Raw genomic sequence first — 22,815 nt, 5'->3', positions numbered from 1 at the left:
GTTTTGCTTTTCGTTTGTTATTTGAGCACTTTTACTTGAGGTATGCACTCCCCATGCCAGCATTTTTACCAACATTCTTGAATATCATATATCCAGCTCACATGTTTATCGCCTTTTCTGAAGGTGGCTCAGCTTGTGACGCTTTCTATATTATATTCCTTTTGTGCAACCAAGCAACCTAGCAACTTTCTCTTATTTTTAGGATATCAAATATTGTAAGCATTTTTAGGTAGAAATGTTTAACATTGATCTGCTTTGTATTCTTACATTTTTCTTTTGCTACATTAACATACAATATTTCACTTAAAAAATTCTAGTCGGGTTTTTAGCCTTCTCTGATTTTAGTAAGAAACAGAAATGCAATAGAAATGTATTATGCTGGAATCTATGTGCATGGTCAATTGTTCTAAGAGGTTGAATAAAAATGCCATGATATTTATATCTGGATTTATAAATATGGAAATTCTGAAGCAAGTCCACTGATACACAATTATCAAAATAGCTCTAGGCTAATTATCTGCATGCATTTTTATATCTCACAAATAAAAGCAAACCATGCAATTTACAAATCAATCAATCACTATTTATTGAGTGCTTCCTCTGTGCTTTGTACTGTGCATGTAGCTTACAGCTGTAACTTTATTGACTGATGTGGATCACTGCACAATCAATATGGTGGGGGTAATATTTACCAGTCACAAAATCTGAATGGGACACAGAAATGAACATTTGTGTTTATTTTGCAGTCCACATTAACAATTACATGGATACATGGCTTCTATCTGAATTATTAAATGATTAAAGAATAGATAGCAATTTTCTTAATAACCCAAATTTTTACATAAAGTCTCCCCAAGCTATTATTTCTGCAGTACACAGATGTAAACGTAACTTTTTCAGGCTATTCCTAAATCTTTCTACCTAAGTCAATCTTATTTTAAAAAGTTCTTTTCTCCCTTACAATAATTTTGGTTTTGTTTTGATATCTTACAATACAAACTGGGTAGAATGTTGGTAAGTTGCTGAAAATAAATGACAGAAGAACAGAGGATAACAGAAGACCTATGAAATATTTTGGAAGGACAAAATAAAGTGGTTCTTCCATTTAATCTTTGATTAATGGCACAAAAAAGAAGACTGACCACTGGCTGTCCAGAGTCTAACAGAACTCTGAACTCCCAGCAACCACAGCTTGACCTCAACCTAATACCCTTTAGTTCATTAGATGGAATAGAGGAGAGATAATGAGAGACCAGAGAGTTCACAGAAACTACTGCTGCCTTAACAGCATAAAACCAGTGTTCACAAAATCCTCTCCAGGAAGCTTTCACCAGAGGTCACACTTCAAACATTTGATCATTTCTTTCTTCTTTTGTATAGAGTAAGCAAGGTAGAGAAAAAAATCTTTACAAAAAGCGTAACTGGATGTTCACACTGTTTTCTCATTCGTTCCTTCTCTATGAGATAACTAGAGATGTGAAAAGTTGATGGATTAAGCAAAGACTTCCTCTTCAAATGAGGATTATAGAATAAATTTGCCTTCTTGTCACACATTTGGTAGCAAATACGGAATATCTACTTTGTTTTCAGCCTAATGTTTAAATATGCAAATAAAACAGGGTAAAGGAATATTTTAATATTCCAAATACATGTTTTAATTTTTCTTTTTGGAATATTTATTTGCAAATAGACTTTGTTCCATTTCCGCAGTTTTAACATTCAGAATGTTTGGAATATTTTAACCAAGATTCAGATTATTACTTGATACTATGGTGGTCTGTTGATATGTATTGTAGGTAATGTTCTACATTGATTACATAACTTTATTTCAGCAATTCCCTTTTTTTTAAGGCCCAGAATATTTCTTTAACAGGGCCCCAACTGAAAATAAACTGGTATTCAGAGTCTGATTATATCAAAAAGCTTATAAATATAAGCTTTGTATATACATATATATACATATATATACACGTATATATACATATATATGTATATATAAGCTTTGTCTTTGTATAGACAGACACAGGGGTTTAGTAGCCAAGGTACAAACATGGGAATTTTCAGAGTGTTGAGAACACATGTTAGAAGAACATTTGTGAAATTTCATAAGGGAATACAGATTAAGGAAAATATAACACAAACAAAAGAACAGGGAACAATGATGGTTGTATGATGTCTTGTCCCCAGTCTGACATCACAAAAAGAAAGTGCTGCTTTTAATATTCCCCACATTTTGCAACACTTCCTACCAGATAGCCCTTCACAGATATAAATATTCTGTTAATTGTCTTTCTGTACTCACAGGAACAGTGGTGAGTTATCAACTGGGCTCATGTATCTCAGTAAACACAGCAATGCAGGCCCTGGCAAGAAATCAGTATTAAGCTGGGCAATAGAATTATATAGGATCGAGCGTTAGAGACTCTCAGAAATACTTTTAGTATCTCTGCAGGAGTCTACAGTCCTACATAAGGAAGGAGTTCCAGGTCAATGGAATTTGAAAATTAAAGTTAAAATGACCTCCTTTCTATTCACACTGAAAGGAGTGCTGAGAAAATTTGGGTTTCCTCCAGTAGTGTGGCTTTCTATCTCCCAAGAACAATTTCTGTCACGAACAAATCTACCTGAATCAGGCACTGAATGAAAATTAAAGGATCCTCAGGCAGGCCCACGTCATTCATCATATAGCAAGCAAGGAAGAATCTCTAAACCATCCCAGTTTTTATTTCTTCGTCGTCATGCAATGCCTAACATTAATTGTTCCAATTTACCTGGGGAAGTTATTATTTTTTCCTATATTTTGAAGAATCTATAGAAACATCAAAATAGTATCTTGCCCCCACTAAATCTTATCTATGCAACAATGCCTATAAAAATTTATTTTAATTTTAATAAAATATATATAACATAAATTTAATTAACAAATTTCAGGTATACATTTCAGTGCCATTAAGTCCACTGACATTACTGTGAAACTACCTATTAGTCTCCAGAACTTCTTTGCCTTCCCAAATTGAAACTCATCTGATTAAGCAATAACTCCCATCTACTCATCCCTATCCCTGACAACCACCATTCTACTCTGGATTTCTGTACATCTGACTACTCTATGTGCCTCATCTAAGTGACGCCATAACAGTATTCATCCTTTTGTGCCCGGCTTATTTCACTTCACATAATGCCTTCAATATGTTCATACATAATTGTATGAACACACAACATACATACAACATACAACAGTTCATACATGTTGTGGCATGGTCAGAATTTTTCATTTCTTTTAAAGCTAAATAATATTCAATGGTACGTATGTTCTGCATTTTGTTTTTCCACTTATCCACTGATGAACATTGGGGTTATTTCTACTGTATGACTATTATAAATAATGCTGCTTTGCGTAACGATACACAAATATCTGTTGAAAGTCTCTGCTCTCAGTTCTGTTGTACGTATACCCAGAAGTACAATTGCTGAATTAAATGGCAATTCTACCTTTATTTATCTGAGTACTATCCATCCATTTTTTCAGTGGCTATACCATTTTACATTGCTATCAGCAATGCATAGGATTAAAATTTCTCTGTAATTGTTATTTTTTGTTTTTATAACAGCTAATCTAATGAGTGTGAAATGGTATCTCATCATAGACTTTATTTGCATTTCCCTAATGATTAGTAATGCTGAGCATATACCTGTTGGTCATTGCATGTCTTCTTCAAAGAAATGTCTGTAGAAGTCTTTTGCCCAATTTTTAATCAAGCATTTTCTTTTATTTTTGTTTGTTTTTGTTTTTGCTAGTGAATTATAGCTGTTCCTTATATATTCGGGATTATTAATGACATCAAATATATGGACTGCAAATGTCTTCTATTTAGTTTGCCCTTTCATTTTGTTGATTGTCTCTTTTTGCTGTGCAGAATATTTTTGGTTTGATGTAGTCTCACTTGTCTGTTTTTACTTTTGTTGCCTGTGCTTCTGGTGCCATATCCAAGAAATCATTGAACGTCATAAAAATTTTCTGCTATGATTTGTCTTTCTTTTTTTCTGCTATGATTTCTTGTAGGAGCTTTATAGTTTCAGGGCTTACATTTAAGCCTTTATTCCATTTTGAGTTTATTTTCGTGTATGATGTAAGATTGGGATCCAAAACCAGATGGACATCCAATGCTCCCAAAACTAGATGTTCAAGACTATTTTTTCCTATTGTGCATTCTTAGCACCCTTGTCAAAGATCCCTTGACCCATATATGCATTGATTTCATTATAGGAACTCTTTTCAGTCAAGTTTAAATTCTTACATCAGTAGTTTGTAGTTTCCAGTATACAACTCTTTTATGTCCTTGGCTAAGTTTGTATTTTATTCTTTTTGTACTATTGAAAATGAGACTTTAAAAAAATGTTTATTTATTTATTTTGAGACAGAGCATGCACAAGTAGGCAGGGGAGGGGGAGAAAAAGAGGGAGAGAAAGAATCCCAAGCAGGATCCACACTCAGTCTGGAGTCCACCATGGGGTTCAATCTCACGAACATGTGATGCTGACCTGAGCCAAAATCAAGAGTCAGGGGCCAAACCAAATGAGCCACCCAGAAGCCCCCAAAATGAGATTTAAAAAATTTTTTCATTTCAAATAGTTTATTGTCAGTGTATTGAAATGAAACTATTAATTATTTTTATCCTGAAACTTCACTGAATTCATTTATTAGTTCTAACAGTTTTACTCCTAAAAGAAAGCATAGGGAAATACTGATATTTGTGTGGGAAAAACTTTCTTGGATATGACACCAAAAACACAGGCAAAAAAAGACAAGTAGGACTACATCAAACTCAAGGCTCTCACACAGGAAAGAAAAAAAATCAACAAATGAAAAGGCAACATGCAGAACAGGAGAAAGTATTTGCAAACCATATATCTGATAAGAATAATCCCAAAATATATAGTGAACACCTACAACTCAATGGCAACAAAACAACCCAATTAAAAAAAATAAGCAAAAGATATGAATATGTATTGTTACATGGAAGATAAAGGAATGACCAAATATATGAAAAGGTGCTCAATATTACAGACCGTTAGGGAAATGCAAATCAAAACCACAATGAGATCACCTCACACCTAATAGGATAGTTGTTATCAATAAATAAATATATAAAAAGTGTTGGCAAGGATATGGAGAAAAGGGAACGCTTGTAACTTTGTTATGGTAATCTAAGTTAGTATAGCCACTATGGAGAATAGTATGGAGTTTTCTCTAAAAATTACAATAGAGCTGCTAAGTGACTCAGCATCCTAATTCAAGGGATCTACCCAATATAATTTACATCAGGTTCTTGAAAACATGTTTGTATTCCTATGTTCATTGCAGCATTATTCACAACATCCAAGACAATGATATAACCTAAATATCCATTGAAGACAAATGGATAAAGAAAATGTGGTATTTACACAAAATTGAATACTATTCAGCCTTAATAAATGGAAATGCTTCCATTTGCAACAACATGGATTAAATGGGGGACATTATGCTAAATGAAATAAACCAGACACATAGGGACAAATACTACATGGTGCCACTTATCTGAGCAATCTAAAATACTTAAATAGAAGCAGAAAGTAAATGTAGTTGCCAGGAGCTGGGAGAAGAGTGAAAGTGGGAGGTATTTGTCAAAGAGTACAAAGTTTCAGTCATTCATATAAGTAAGTCCAAAAGATTTACTGTATAGCATAGTATCAGTTGTTTTTTTTTAATATGAAATTTATTGTCAAATTGGTTTGCATACAACACCCAGTGCTCATCCCAACAGGTGCCCTCCTCAATGCCCATCACCACTTTCCCCTCCCTCTCACCCCCCATCAACCCTCAGTTTATTCTCAGTTTTTAAAAGTCTCTTATGATTTGGCTCCCTAACTTTTTTTAATCAATTGTTAATACTGAATTGTATACTTAAAAATTTGTTAGGGCTCCTGGGTAGCTCAGCTGGTTAAGCATCCAACTCTTGGTTTAGGCTCAGGTCATGATCTCATGGCATGGGGGTTCGAGCCCCATATCACGTTCTGTGCTGGCAGTGCAGAGCCTGCTTGGGATTCTCTCTCTCCCTCTCTAGCTGCCCTTCCCCCACGTGTGCTCTTTCTCAAAATATATAAATTTAAAAACCATTAAAAATTGCCAAGAATGTAGATCATATGTTGTATATTATCACAAATTAATAATAAAATGAAGATGGGAAGAAACTTTTAGACCTTATGGATATATTAATAGTATAGAATATACTGATGGTGTCACAGATGTATATTCATCTCCAAACTAATCAAGTTGCATATATTATATATGTTCAGTTTTTCTATGTCAATCATAACTCAATAAAGTGGTTAAAAAAAAGATTAAAATGTCATTTGGTATCCCAGTCTATTAAAAAGAAGAGAGCTGCTCTAATGGAATAAAGTTAGGATGGGACAGGGTAGAGAAAAGTGTTCACATCCCCATAATAAATATGTCATTAAAAATAAACAATTCTGAAGCAGTAGCTGAAATGTGTTATCAAATTTCTAATCCAACCAGCATCATTTCGGTAACACCAGTTATCTTGTTGCTTAAGTGACTAAAGACTTCATAATTCTACCTCTGAGATAAGAGAAATCTGTTACTCTGTAGTTAGACAAATTTCTGAGATAAAAGAAATCTGTTAATCTGTAGTTACATAAACTTTTGTCTTGTAACTTAGCCACATTTTTATCTGGGGAAAATAATTAAGTTGGCACAGTACAATACATAATATTTTACTATAATAGGAAATAATGTCATGGTGGAGTATGATGAACATTAACTGCATTCACCCTTAGACATATATGCAATGCTTAATTATTTCTGGACACATAGTTTCTGCTAACCAAATTTCCCTGTTTGGGGCATATATGTATATAAAGAGATTTACAATCATATTTCAAGGAATGTTATGTGTCCTTTGCAAATTTATAATTTAAACTATTGTCACCAATTCTATTGCAAAGATATAATATTTTATCACGGTACCATTCCCTGCCCCAAATAAATCCTTTTAAAATTCAAAGATTGTTTTATCATGCCTTCCCCCAAAATACTATGTAAATAAAATTTAAAATTTAAAAAGCTTTAGCCAAAACTGTTAATAAACCATCTTGCTCTAATCGGCACAGATGTTTTCACTAGTCATGGTTTACTCTAGAGAGCTATTTATTTTGCCCTGTTGAGCAACAAGGCTACATTTTGAAAATGTGATTTTATAAAACTGACCACAGCTATCGCTTGACTGTATAACAAAGCAACACAGGTAAGCCTATGTTTATAATGGTGCAGTTGTTAAGATGAGCAAAATCATAGACATTTAAATCAATTATGTACAAAGGAAGGATGGAATAGTAGTTAGTGCTAAAGAAATTACTTCCCTCTCTTCAGAGAGAAATGCCATGTGGAAAAAACAGAATTGAAATTATGATAGGTTTCACTCTATACCTTGAAAATACTATTTACCTAACTTCTTGCTTCTTTTTAAAAATAGTGTAAGATTTTTTTAATCAGAAATCAATGAAGTGCTCTTCTCACCTGATGTTTAGAGTAGTTACTTGACACTCCCCTCAGCTATAGTATTTAACATTAAAACTTAAAGCTGAAGAAAGGAAAAAATAAGTGGTGTGAAAAAACCATCACAGAATGTCTGATTTTTCTGCAGAGAAGCTGACTGTTCTCATTGAAGTCACACATATACAAACTTTAAGAAAACATTGGTTGTGGAAAAAGTCAGCCTGATTCAGACACTAATATCAATATTCCTCCTTTGTAAAACAGATTAGATGTTCAGTAATTAGTGCATATGAATGAAAGGTTTGGCACAAAAGTGTTTCCCTTCATCCATGGACTTCCATTTCCAATCCAATTGAAGACAATTGCCCAGTTAGTCTCCTGAAATATTCAATGTAAAGGATAATTATTTTAACTTTTAAAAAAATATTAACGTTTACTTATTATTGAGAGACAGAGAGTGAACAGGGGAGGGGCAGAGAGAGAGGGAGACACAGAATTGGAAGCAGGCTCCAGGCTCTGAGCTGTCAGCACAGAGCCTGCCGCGGGGCTCAAACTCACAAACCGCAAGATCATGACCTGAGCCGACGTCAGACGCTTAACCGACTGAGCCACCCAGGTGCCCCTAAAGGATAATTGTTGTAAAAAGTTGTAAATTATACTATTATTTGCCATGATTTATATTTGTCTATAAATAAAATGTGTAAACAAGATATATTTATTTATACACATTCATTAAGCACATCCTTTTTGGAACATGCTGGGGAAAGTACTGGAAGTGATTTCAAAATTAGGAAACATAATCTTTGCCTTCAAAAATTTAAATGACACATTAGTGGGAGAAACAAAGCATACATGGCAGAAACACTTTTCAGGCTATGGAATTTTCCTACTGCCAAAAAAGAAAACTTGTTTCAATTTTCTCGAATATTCTAAGACCAAATTTATCTGGAGGTAGACATTTAATCTTAGGATAAGCCTGTGAAGTTGGGGTTCTGTCAATTAGAGGGTCACTCTCTCTACTTTCCTCAGTTACTCAGAAAGTTCATATACTGCCAATCAGTAATAACAGAGAAAGAAAAGTTGTCTAGTACTTTAAAGTCATCTGGCATCATGTTCTGGCATGTATTACATTTCATATGTTCTTTCAGTTGTCTTCATTGCTTCATGCTGTCAACTTCTGAGGGATCCTGTTAAAATATACATTCAGGTTCAATAGACCTGGCCTGGGGCCTAAAATTCTACATTTCTAACAAGCTCCCAGAAGAAGTTGCTGGCCTTGTTTCTACTGGTCTGGGTGTAGATCATGCTGTAAGTAGTCAGACTCTGAAGAATAATCTTTGTACTGTAATGGTCTCCTGTCACTGGTTGATGATATCCTGTACTCCTCACCCTTGACTACAAGGCTGAGTCAGATTTGGTTCCATGTCCCAGAATGACAACTTGTCTCATGTTATGGAATTTTTTTCATATGCCTACGCATACTGAATAGCCATTTGCAATCAATTTTTTCATACTATGTTGCCTCAGTCTGATAGTTCAGTCTCTGCCTACAGGATTCTGGAAGATATCTATGCTGAAGAAGTTTCATCTCCCTTAAAATAAATTATTAAACAAGGTATATGGGCAAGATGCAGGGTCTTTTCTCAGTAACTAGTTCCTAGTTACTACTATCAGAACTATTCCTAAGTAGGAAATCTAATCTCTCCTTGGGTGAGTAAGTAAATTGGGTAAAAGGAACTGGGTCCACAAGCAACTTCCCAATCTACTTGTCTCAGGATCTTAGTTTTGGAGGATCAAAAACAAATCATCATCTTCTTTTGTCCTTTATGATCTATTTCTTCCATTCTCCCAATCATCGATGGCCATATTAGTTTAAATAGGGAAAGGAAAAGGTAAGTAAATTATCAGCAATAAAAAGCATATTTATTAACTCATTATCTGCAGAGTCAATATTCAGACAACTCCCTCTCAATACTGGATAATTTTTCAAATATATTTTAATTCATGTCTGCATTTATGGGAAAATAAATTCTTCAGAAGCCATAAATTAGCAAGAAACACACCAACAAAAATTTTGATCTGATGTCATAACGGAGACCTAAAACCTGAGATTTGTGGAGCCACTGAAGTCTAAGTAGGTCTATACACCTGGGTCCTACCAAATATTTCCTTGTACAAATTTCTTAACTCAAGTTCACATTTATTTGGGATGTGAATTAGAATGTAAATAATTTCTTGGAAAATACACTCTTAAACTTTGAAGTATTTCCGCAAATTTCACAAAGATTAACCTAACAACCAAACACAAGTGAACAACAACAAAACAATCACTAAAAATAAAAAATCAAGTTGCCAGGTAAAATCGTGAGCAGAAACCAAAAACTGTAGAAACAGACATATAGGAAGTAAGGTAAAAAGAATAAATTTCTCAAAAAGTATTTAAAAAAACTAAATTAGAAAACTCAATTGTGGGGCGCCTGGGTGGCACAGTCGGTTAAGCGTCTGACTTCAGCCAGGTCACGATCTCGTGGTCCGTGAGTTCGAGCCCTGCGTCAGGCTCTGGGCTGATGGCTCGGAGCCTGGAGCCTGTTTCCGATTCTGTGTCTCCCTCTCTCTCTGCCCCTCCCCCGTTCATGCTCTGTCTCTCTCTGTCCCCCAAAAAATAAATAAATGTTGAAAAAAAATTAAAAAAAAAAGAAAACTCAATTGCCCTATAACACACACAAACATTAAATTAGATTAAAATATTCCCTTACACATCATTGTCCATATTGAAATAAAACACCAGAACTAAACAGCTTTGCTATAAGGGATATGAAAAGTGTATATATAGTAAATAGAAGAAGGAACCGCTTAAAAGTATCTAGAGACATATCCTTTGATTGGAAAAAAGAATTTAGGAAGATTACCAAATAATAAGATGAACATTCACAGTCAAAAAAATGTACTCATTTTGTTCAAGTATCATTTTCTTGATTTTGTTGTTGTGTTCTCTCATAATTCATTAAACTTAAGATGATTATTTTGGAGAGAGACGAACCAAAAAAAGACTCAAGTGTAGAGAACAGACTGATGGTTACCAGAGGGCAGGTGGGTAGAAGGGTGGGTGAAATAAGTGATAGGGATTAAAGAGGAAGTATACTTATTAGCACTGAGTAATGTATAGAATTGTTTAATCACTATATTGTACACCTGAAACTAATAGAACACAGTATATTGACTACACTGGAATAAAAATGAAAAAATTAAAAATAAAAAAAAGTTAAATAAAATACAGTCCTTAGAAATTTAAAGAGATAATTGTTTTAAATATATTTTCAAGGAATTCATAAATCTTTATTTCTTTGGGTCAGTAGCTCGGGATATGTTTTGTTCTTTGAATTGTGTTGTGTTTTCCTAATTCTTCATGTCCCTGAAGTTTTGTATTAGTGTCTGCACATTTGAAGAAACAGATATGATGTCCAGTCTTTACGTCTGGTTTTAGCTGGGAAAACCTTCACCAACTATAGTGGTTGAGGTTCCTAGGTTCCTAGCTGGCCCAGTCTTTTTTTTTTTTTTTTTTTTCAAGGAACCTGTAATCTTTTGCTCTTTCTGGTGTGTAACCACAACACTCCTTTCAGAATTCTTTGTGAGGTATGACAGAAACCAGACCCTTGGGGACTGCACTAAAAGATCGGGGGTTTTGGTTTTAAGTCAAATTTCTTCCTCCATCTTAAAGGAGTGGCCTCAGTTCTGTGCCTTCTCTAGGCTGTACAAGCAAGTTGAAGGAAGGTGCCCTCCCCCTAGCTACCTCAGTAGCAATAAAAATAGTCAAAAAGGGGCACCTCTGTGGCTCAGTTACTTAAGCATCTGACTTGATTTCAGCTCAGGTCATGATGCCAGGGTCATGGGATCAAGCCCCATGTAGGGGCTGAGCAAGGAGTCTGCTTAAAATTCTTTCTCTCTCTCCTTCTGCCCCTCTCTGCCACTCATTCCTTCTCTCAAACAAACAAACAAAAATCAAGAATAACCAGGAAAATTAAGAGAAAAAAAGGATAACCAAGAGAAATTCTGGACCCAATGAGTACAATTGAACTAAGAAATTCAATAGAAATTCAATTGAACTAAAAAATTCAACTTGAGAAATGATCAAATAGAAGAAAAAAAAAAACAACGATCTGGAGACAGGTCATTTGAAATTATACAGTCAGAAGACAAAAAGAAAAAGGATAAAAAGCCATGAAGAAAGTCCAAAGGGAACTATGGGACACCATCATGAAAACCAATATATGGAAGGCTCAGAGGATAAGACATTATGCGTTATGGGAGTCACAGAAGTAGAAGACAGAACAGGGCAGAAATATTATTTTTAAAAATAAGGGCTGGAATGCCTGGGTGGCTCAGTTGGTTAAGCGTCTGACTCTTGATTTCGGCTCAGGTCATGATCTCACTGTTCATGAGTTTGAGCCCTGAGCCAGGCTCTAAACTGATAGTGCGGAACCTGCATGGGATTCTCTCTCTTTCTCTTTCTCTTTCTCTTTCTCTCTCTCTCTCTCTCTCTCTCTCTCTCTCTCTCTCTCTCTCTCTCTCTCTCTCTCTCATACTCTCACTATCAAAATAAATAAATAGGGGTGCCTGGGTGGCTTAGTTGGTTAAGCATCAAACTTCAGCTCAGGTCATGATCTCAGGGTTTGTGAGTTCCAGCCCCAGGTCGGGCTCTGTGCTGACAGCCTGGAACCTGGACACTACTTCCGATTCTGTGTTTCCCTCTCTGTCTCTGCCCCTCCCCCACCCATGCTTTGTCTCTCTTTCTCTCTCATAGGTGAATAAATATTTAAATAAATAAATAAACAACTAATAAAGGCTGAAAATTTTCCAAATCATAAGAGAGAAATGGATATCCAGATTCATAATACTCAAAGGATTCCAAATCAGGTGAACCTAAGAACAACAGTATACTATGATATAATAAAATTTTTACCAAAGACAAAGAGAAAGCTTTCAAAGAAGCAAGAGAAAATTACTTCCATAGAAGAGCCCTGATAAAACTCTGAGCACTTTCTCAATAGGAACGTTGTAGGCCAGAAAAGAAAGGGATGATATATTAAAAATGCTGAAAAAGTCCTACCAACTGAGAACACTATATGAGGCAACACTGTACGTCAGAAATAAAAAAAGAGATAAAGGCTTTTCCACACAAAACCTGAGGGAATTCATTGCCACTATATTGCTTTACTAGAAATGCTAAGAGGAATTCCTCACATTTAAATGAAAAGATTCTAAATAGCAACATGAAAGTTTACAAATGTATACAACTCACTAGTAAAGGTGAACATAGAGACAAATGCAGAATACTGTAATAGTTTAATGGATTTGTAAATCACTTTTAACTCTAATATAAAAGTGAAAAGAAAAAAAAGTGTTAATTGATACACAATATAAAAGGCATAAAGTGTTAAATCTATCACATAAAGTGTGTGGGTTTGGCAAAAATGTAAAGTTTTTGATGTAATTGAAGCTAAATTGTTATCAGCTTAAAACAGACATAACTTTAAGATTTTTTTTAAATGTTTTTATTTTACCTTTGAGAAAGAGAGAGTGCATGAGCAGGGAGGGGCAGAGAGAGGGGGAGACAGAAAATCCCAAACAGGTTTTGCGCTTTTAGCACAGAGCCCAATGTGGAGATTGAATTCACAAACCATGAGTTCATAACTTGAACCAAAATCAATAGTCAGATGCTTAACTGACTGAGCCACCCAGGCACCCCTAAGATGTTTTATGTAAGCAGCAGATGTTTTATGTTCTAACTATATTATATTACCACAAAGAAATTGCATACAATAAATATACAAAGGAAAAGGTGAAATGAATCAAAGCACATCACTACAAACAAATTTTTAAATCACAAGGAAGACGGCGAGAGGAAAAGATAAACAAAAGAACCATAAATCAAATAGAAAACAACAAAATGTCAATAGTAAGTTCTCACCTATTAATAAATAGGTTCTCACCTATTAATAAATTATAAATCTATTTACTTTATAAATAGATTGATTAACCTGCCAATAAAAAAATAGAGAGTGGCTGAATGCATTTTTAAAAGATCTAGACATATACTGTCTACAAAAGACTCACTTTAAATCAAAGAAAAAATGGACTAAAGCTGAAGGGGTGGAAAAAGATATTCCATGCAAATGGAAAATTAAGAAGAGAAAGTTTAGCTCTACTTGTATCAGACAAAATAGGCCCAAAGTAAGAACCTGTCACAAAAGACAAAGCAGGTCATTTTATAATAAGGGAAGTGTCAATTCATCTGGAAAATATAATAGTTAAAAACAAATATGCACCCCAAATCCAACATATATAAATCAAATATTCACAGATCTTTAAAAAAAGAAATGGATATCAGTACAATAATAAAAGAAGATTTCAATGCCCCACTTTCATCAATGGATAGATCATCCACACAGAAAATTAATAAGGAAATAGCAAACCTGAATAATGCTGTAGACAAAATGGACCTAACAGACACATACATGACATTCTATCAAACAGGAGCAGAAGGCATATTCATCCCAAGCATACATGGAACATTCTCCAGGATAGACATGGATTGAACCACAAACCAAATCACAAGGATTTATAATATGAAGCAGCTTTTCTGAATACAATGGTATGAAACAAGATATAAGTAACAAGAAAAATTGGAAAATTCACTTGTATGTAGAAATTAAACAACTCATGAACACCAATGGGTAAAAAAATAAATAAATCAAGTAGGAAAGTGGAAAATTCCATGTGACAAACATAAATTTTAAAACACCTATCCAACACCTATATGATGCAGCAAAAGCAGTACTGAGAGGAAAATTTATACTGATAAATACCCATATTTAAAAAAGAGATCTCAAACAAACATAGAGAATGGAAAACAATAGGGAAAATCAACAATTTTGACAGGAAGTTTTTGTAAAGGTAAATAAAATGGGCAAACCCTTAGAGTTACCCAAAGCATAAAAAGTGACAATAAAACTTGGAAAATTCACATGTATGTAGAAATTAAACAACAAAGTCATGAACACCAATGGGTAAAAAAAAAAAATAAATCAGAAAATCAACATATAAAAATCAGTGTTTGTATGCACCATCAATGAATTATTAGAAGTGAAAATTAAGAAAACCTTACAACAGCATAAAAAATACTCAGGAATGTGGTGCCTGGGTGGCTCAGTCGGTTGAGCGTCCGACTTCAGCTCAGGTCATGATCTCACATTCCATGAGTTCAAGCCACACGTCGGGCTCTGTGCTGACAGCTCAGAGCCTGGAGCCCGCTTCAGATTTTGTTTCCCCCCTCTCTCTGCCCCTCCCCTGCTCATGCTCTGTCTGTTTCAAATATAAATAAAAACATTAATTTTTTTTAAATACGCAGGAATAAACTTAAACAATGAGGTAAAACTCTCATACACTGAAAGGGATAAAACACTGGCAAAAGAAAAGAAAACACAAATAAATGGAAAGACATCATGTTTATAGACTGGAAAGCAATATTGTTGAAATGTCCATACTACTCAAAGTGATCCACATTCATTGTAATCTCTATTAAAATCCCAATGACATTTTTCAGTGAAAAAGAAAAAAAATTCTAAAATGCATTTAGAATAGTCAAAATAACCTTGAGAAAGAGGACAAAGGTGGAGGTGTCACATTTTCTAATTTCTAACTACATTACATAACTATAGTAATCAGAATAGTATGGTACTGGTACTAAAACCGAGACAAACAGGACAGAATAGGAAGCCTCAAAATAAAACATACAAATAAAGGAACGGATCTTTGACAAAAGTGTCAAGAAAATATTCTGTAGGAAGAAGGCTCTTCAACAGACGGTATTGGTGAAAAGTGGGATATCCACATGCAAAGGAATGCAACTGGACTTCATAAATAAAAATAAACACAAAATGGATTAAAGATTTGATCACAACTGAGAGAAATTTTTTTCTGGAAAACTCATTTTATTTCTAAAATATTTTGAAATTACTGTTACAGAAAATGTAGAAAGGCTGCTTTGTTTCCAATTCACTTTCAACAAGAGGTACTTTCAAAGCACAGTGAAATACTGCTGAACCCTTAGCAGTTTTCTTCTGATGCTGAAAAAAGAAAATGAAATGACTAACTATGATTAAGTTGTACTCTAATTGTAAAGAAAATACCAGTTTCATACTCCCACACTAAAAATGTGTCCACTTGTAATTTAGATCAATTTTCACTGTTTCTGCCTGTTATTAAAATTAATGCAGGAGTGATGCCACAGATGACAACGTTGGCCATTCCTGACTTTACGCCCCCTCTCAAGAAGTACTACTGACAACTATTCGTGAGCAAGGCAACACTGAAAGAATCCTTTAACTTGGGAGTAAGGCCAAAGCATCTTGCTGTGCTATCTAGACCGAGACAAATTTTTTTAGAAGGGTAAAAGGAGCAGCTACATGCTGACCATGTTATCCTTCCCCCAGGCTTGTGCAGCACCATACAGTGATCTCTCTTCTGACTGTATGCTTTCAATGATGAGAAAAGAGAACCCAGGGGGGCATCCAGCTCCCCCCATCATCATGGGTTGCTTCTCAGGAGCCCCCACTCTGATTTCACTCCCTAGGGATTTTAGGGGAGTCTGTGGGGTTGGGAATCTGATTGTAACAGAGAAGAGGGGGAAGGAATTGCAACAATTAGCACTCAGATTTGGGCAGAATGAGTTTCTACCTGCAGAGTGCAGGAGTAGACACAACTAGCAGCTTTGCACATTGGCAAAACAAAGTCAGTGGCGGGGTCTAACCAGGGAACTATAGCCTGGCCCACTGCTGAGTTTGGCCCCCTGTCCTTGTCTGACCAGAAGTCTGGCAAGAACACCTTGAAGTTGCATGCTTTGAGCAGAGGCTGGCAGGCATAGGGATCACCTACAGAGAAAAATCAGGACCAGGCTTGGAGGTTCCCCTTGTACACCTAGGCAGGGGAGTTGATTCATAGTCCCACTCACTTTTGAGCGAATCTCTTGATCCCCCTAACTAGAAAGGCTGGTTGGAAAAATTTAGCAGGAGCTTGGGGCTGGCCCTCATTCATGCCCAGGCAGGAGAGCTGAGTCATAGATAAGTCCAATAGTGAATGAAGGTCCCTGACCTGCCCAACCAGAAAGCATGACCAGAACCATAAGCTATGTAACTCAGAAACATTTGAGCTGAGTCCAGCGGGCAGAACTAATAATATGTAGAGCAAAGACAGTGTCAAGAACACAAACTAAGAGACTTAGTGGCCTTGGAACTAGTTCTCCCACTGCACTCATGCAGGGGAGCTAATTCATAATACTTCTCATTGCTAAATACCCAACCAGGGAACCTGACCGAAACACATAAGAAGTTAAATAACTCACCCAATAGCCCTGCTTACAGTGGCACTTATACGGAGAGCATTGCCCATGGCTTTCCTTGTCTGCAGAGTAAAGCTACTGGTCTCAGCTGTTAAGGGACTGTAGTGTATACCCTTGCTTGATTTGGGTTCCCAAACAATGAGCCTGGATGTCCCTGGGACCCTTCCTGCTGCCCTTTCAGAGAGGGAAAACTAATTCATAGCTGCACTTACTGCTGAGTACGGTACCCAACTCAACCATCTAGGAAGCTTGTCCAGAGATTCCAGGTAAACATGGAGCCTACAACCTAGTTTGGTCAGGGAACCAAGCCAGAAGTCCTAACCAACTGTTCTCAGACAGCAGCACCTACTTCACCTAAGCTCAGAGCTTGAGGAGTGGCCTTGACCAAAAACAAAATGGATAGGGAGCCCTACCTGCTCAAAGATGTTCCAGCAAACATGCCACAAATCCAAACTGACCTGATTTGTAAAGAACTGCCTGCCACAGTGAACCTGTAAAGTCTGAATGAAGAGACTGCTTACTCAAATAAACAGATACCAACACAAAAATTATCATCCAAGAAAGAGCTCAAATAAACAAGCTAACCTTATACCTAAAGGAACTAGACTAAGAACCAACAAAGCCCAAGGTGACCAGAAGGAAGGAAATAATAAAGATCAGAGCAAAAATAAATGGTATAGACAGCAAATCAAAGAAAAAATCAATAAAACCAAGATTTGGTTCTTTGTAAAGTTAAACGGAATTGACAAACTTTAGCCAGATTCAAGAAAAAAAGAAAGAGTACCAAACAAATGAGAAGCAAAAGAAAGAATAACTTTCCAGCTATAAGAATTAAAAGAGAGAGGGAAAGAGAGAGATGAGATAGATCAGATAGATGATTGATTGATAGATGGTAGGTAGGTAAGTAGAAAGACTAGATACATAGGTAGATAGAGTCAGACATGGTGACAGGAAAATAACCCTTGTAGCACCATGGAAGACAGTATTGTGTAAGAAAGAAAAGGGGTAAGTCAGAGGCATAGAGGACAGCTAAATCAGGAAACTGCTGCAGAAAAGCAATCAGGAAATTTTAAAAAGGAGGGAAAGGAGGAGGGGAAGAATGAGGAGTGGAAATAGAAGGAGGAGGGGGAGGAGGGGAAGGAGGAGGAGGAGGAGGGGAAGGAGGAGGAGGAGGAGGAGGAGGAGGGGAAGGAGGAGGAGGAGGGGAAGGAGGAGGAGCAGGAGGAGAAGGAGGAGGAGGAGGGGAAGGAGGAGGAGGAGGGGAAGGAGGAGGAGGAGGGGAAGGAGGAGGAGGAGGGGAAGGAGGAGGAGGAGGGGGAGGAGGAGGAGGAGGGGGAGGAGGAGGAGGAGGGGGAGGAGGAAGGGGGGGGAGGAGGAAGGGAAAGAGAAGAGGAAAGAGGAGGAAAAGAAGGAGGAGGAAGGGAAGAAGAAAGGAGGAGGGAGAAGAAGGAAGAAGAAGAAATAATAGTAACAAATGACACCATAGAAAGAAGAATCATAAGAGGGATGCCTAGGTGGCTTAGTCAGTTGAGCATCTGACTCTTGGTTTTGACTCAGGTCAAGATCTCATGGTTTGTGAGGTTGAGCCCTGTGCATTGACAGCATGGAGCCTGTCTGGAATTCTCTCTCTCCCTCTTTCCTCCCTCCACCTCCAAAATAAGTATACTTTAAAAAAAAAGATTGTAAGAGAATACTATGAAAACCAATATTCCAACAAACTGTGTCCAGTTAGAAAAAATGGATAAATTCTTATAAATACAGTCTTCCCAATTGAACCAGGAAGAAATAGAAAATCTTAACAGACCAATTACAAGTAGCAAAGTTTAATCGTTAATCAAAAAACTATGAAAAAATAAGTCCAGAACCAGATGGATTCAGAGATGAATTCTGCCAAACACTGAAAGAATTAATACCTATTCTCCTCAAACTATTCCAAAAATAAAAGAGGAAGGAAAGCTTCCAAATGCATTCTACAAGGCCCGCATTCCCTTCATGCCAAACCAGAAAAAGACACCACAAATAAAGAAAACTAAAGGCAATATCCCTGATGAATACAGGCAAAAATTTTGAACAAAATATAAGCAAACTTCATACAACAATACATTAAAAAAGACCGTTCACCACAATCAAGTGGGATTTACTTTATTTATAAAATTTAAAAATGGAAAAAGCATAGCATCCAACAATTCCACATTTGGGTTTTTACCCAAAGAATACAAAAATACCAATTTAAAAAGATTTTTGCAGCCTTATGTTTATTGCAGTATTATTCACAATAACCACAGTATAGAAGCAACTCAAGTGTCCATCAATAGACAAATGAATAAAGAAGATGTAGGATATATATAAAATGGAATATTATGAAGCTCTGAAGAATAAAAAAGATGAGACTGTAACATTTGAGACAACATCATGGAGCTAGAGGAGACCATGTTAAGTGAAATACATCAGACTGAGAAAAACAAATACTATGCTATTTCACTCATAAGTAGAATCTAAACAAAAAAAAAAAAAAAGCAAATGGTTAATATACAGCACAAACTGATAGTTGCCTAAAAGGAGGAAGGTTGGGAGGTTAGACAAAATAGGTGATGGCACAAGGGATATACAGGTTTCTAGTTGGAAAATGAATAAGTCCCAGGAATAAAAGGCACAGCATAAGGAAGGTAGTCAGTGTTATTTTAATTGCAGTGTGTGAGGACAGATGGTAGCTAGATTTGTGGTGAACATATCATAATGTATAAATTTGTCAAATCACTACATGATACAATTGAAACTAATGTAACACTGTGTATCAACCATACTCCAAACCAAGAATAATTAGCAATTTATGGATTATCATTCTATCATTCCAAAGTATGCTTGTGACTTGAATGGATATGCTGTCAGTATTAAATTGGGTCCCAATTTACTTTAAAAATCTTAAATATTTTGTTTGTTAAGTGATTATTTATGGCCTATAATCAAATTGAAAACGGTTTTTAAAAAATCATTAACTTTTTATGTTAGAAGGATTATTTTCAGTTTGCTTATTTTCCTTCCCAACTAGGATTTTTAGCATATTTATTTGGAGTAAAGGGTTAAAATCTAATTTGGCTCTTCTGTAAGTTAGAGAGATTTAGTTTTTTTTACATTTTTCATTTACTTAATATTTATGTATTTTGCAAAAAAATCCATTCTATTGTTTTTTAAAACTTGATTAGCAAGATATCTACTTTGTTACTCAGAATCAGTTAATGTATAATTATAGAATTTCCCCAATTGATCTTATAGTAAATATTTTTCAACCTGTTATTAAACTGACAGTTTAAGTTAAAATATTATTACTTTCCATGAAATAGGTGCAATCTTCAAATCAAATTAACATTTATTAACTATTACTGTGTGGAAAGTGCTATATTTAAATATTATTATTTTCCAGTTGGACATAAAATCAAGTCATATCACCACCTCCTGAGGCGGAGAAAGTAACCCAACTGGCTTATTTACAGTGAAGAAAACCTACTGCCTAATTGTAAAGAAAACTAGTTGCAAAACAAGTCAGTGAAAACATGGATAGTGATAATGATTACCAAATCAAGCCTTCATTTAGTGTTAAAACTTATAAAATAAAATGGCATTCCCTAATACCTTTTGAAATCTCTCTCACCTTTCCTGCTCAAGCCTTTTCCCAGTACCTAATTAACACCTCATTCTATTCAGATAAATTTATCTGTATTTTTTCTACAAAAGCTAATTGATTTAGAGCTTATAAAAATTTGTGTTGTTTTTGTTGTTGCTTTTGCACCCACCAGGCAATGTTCTAATAAAAAAGGAGGTAAGTCATGTGAGGAAGAATAATTCACCTCTTCATAGGAACCACAAATCTTCTTGCTGGTTTTTCTTTTTCTTTTCTTTTTTTTAAGATTTATCCATTTGTGTATTCCTTGACAAAAGATTTTTAAATGCCTCATATGTAAAATAAATTGTAATTATTTAAGTTTTTTGAAAATATACTATTAATGAGAAGAGGTATTAGGACATTTATTTTCTGTTTATTTCACAATTTATTTTTTCACTTTGAGGAAATTATACCCATCTGAGTTTGCTTGATTCGGGAATGTATTTCTAAAGTAAATATTGCCATTGATGACTTCTCATTTAATGTCAAGCTAGTCAAGCGACCCTAGGAATCTACCAGTGGTATTAATTTTCCTTTTCATGAATTCCAATGTAGCTATTTTCATATTATTTGATATGTGAAAACCAACTACTTCCTATAGTCAAACTTTTATAACATTTTATTCTTACACTTGCCAAGAGGCAAATTACTTTATAAAAATAAAAGTATTATTTTTAAGTAAAAAAAAAAAGCTAAAAGGAGAATTCAACAGCAATATAATAATAGTTGGGGACTTTAATACCCCACTTTCAACAATGGATATATCATTAGGGCAGAGAATCAATAAAACAACAACAAATTTGAACAACATTGTAGACCAAAGGGGTCTAACAGACATACAGAACGTTCTATCCAACAACAACAGAATGCACATTTTCCTCAAGGACACATAGAACATTTTCTAGGATAGACCATATCTTAGTCCACAAAACAAGTTTTAACAAATTCAAGAAAATGGACATCATACCAAGTGTCTTCTCTGACTACAATGTTATGAAATTAGAAATAAGAGGAACACTGGAAAATTCATGAATACATAGAAATTTAACACTTTCCTGAACAACCTATGGACCAAAAAAGAAAATACATGGGAAATAAAAATATATCTCTGAGACCAACAAAAATGGTAACACAACATAACAAAATTAAAGGATAGAGCAAAAGTGGTTTTAAGAAGGAAGTTCATAGCAATAAATCTCTACATTAAGCAAAAGTTGCAAATAAACAACCTAACTCTACACCTTAAGTTTCCAGGAAAAAGAAGAACAAATCTGTTCTGACATTATAAGAAAACAAATAATAAATATGATAGCAAAAATAAAAAGAATAATGAACAGGAAAACAGAAAATATCAATGAAACTAAAAGTTATTTTTTTAAAGATAAGCAAAAGTGGCAAACTTTTAGCTAAACCACCCAAGAAAAAGACAATCAAAACTGAAATCAGCAAAAGTATGAATAAAAAAACATTACAATTGATACCAAAGAAGGACAAAGGATCATAAGAGACTACTATGAACAACAAAGGATTATAAGAAGCTACTGTATGCCAACAACCTGGACAACCTAGAAGAAATTGGAAAATTCTTAGAAACATACAACCTACCAATAATGAATCAGAATTAAAAAGAAAACCTGAACAGACTAATTACTATTAAGGAAATTAAATCAGTCATCAGATAGCTCCAAACAAAGAAAAGCCCAAGACCAGACAGCTTTATTGGTGAATGTTACCAAACACATAATGAACAATTAAAACCAATTCTTCTCAAACTTTTTCAAAAAAATGAAGAGGGAACACTTCCAAACTCATTTTATGAGGGCAGCATTATTTTGATATCACAGGCAGAACAAATTACTGGCCATTATCCCTGATGACTATATCTATATTCATCTTATTATCATTCAAATGTAAGTTTTCAATAAAATACTAGCACATTAATAAAATCATTCACCATGATCAAGTGGGATTTATGCCTGGGATGCAAGAATATCTCAATATATGCAAATCATTCAATGTGGTATATCATATTAATAGAATGCAAGAAAAAATATCAGGAATCATCTCAATAGATATGGGAAAAGCATTTGGTAAAACTGAAATTCATTTTTGATTAAAAACTCTTAACAATCAAGTATAGAAGGATTGTACCTCAACATAATAAAGGCCTTATATGACAAGCACATAGTTAACACCAGA

At 35.0% G+C, this 22,815-nt stretch overlaps 1 long non-coding RNA gene across 1 annotated transcript in view; it reads right to left on the bottom strand.

The window, feature by feature from the left end:
- Nucleotides 1–8,105: 8,105 nt before the first annotated feature.
- LOC123383155 overlaps nucleotides 8,106–22,815 on the bottom strand; it is a 122,277-nt gene continuing 107,567 nt past the window's right edge. The window contains exon 4 of the long non-coding RNA XR_006592596.1: nucleotides 8,106–8,745. This is a non-coding gene — a long non-coding RNA (uncharacterized LOC123383155). The remainder of the gene's footprint in view (nucleotides 8,746–22,815) is intronic.

The sequence above is a fragment of the Felis catus genome, chromosome F2, assembly GCF_018350175.1.
Source record: "Felis catus isolate Fca126 chromosome F2, F.catus_Fca126_mat1.0, whole genome shotgun sequence".
Lineage (NCBI taxonomy): Eukaryota > Metazoa > Chordata > Mammalia > Carnivora > Felidae > Felis > Felis catus.
Note: the sequence above shows the minus strand (reverse complement) of the source record. Positions and strands in the feature narration are given on the sequence as shown.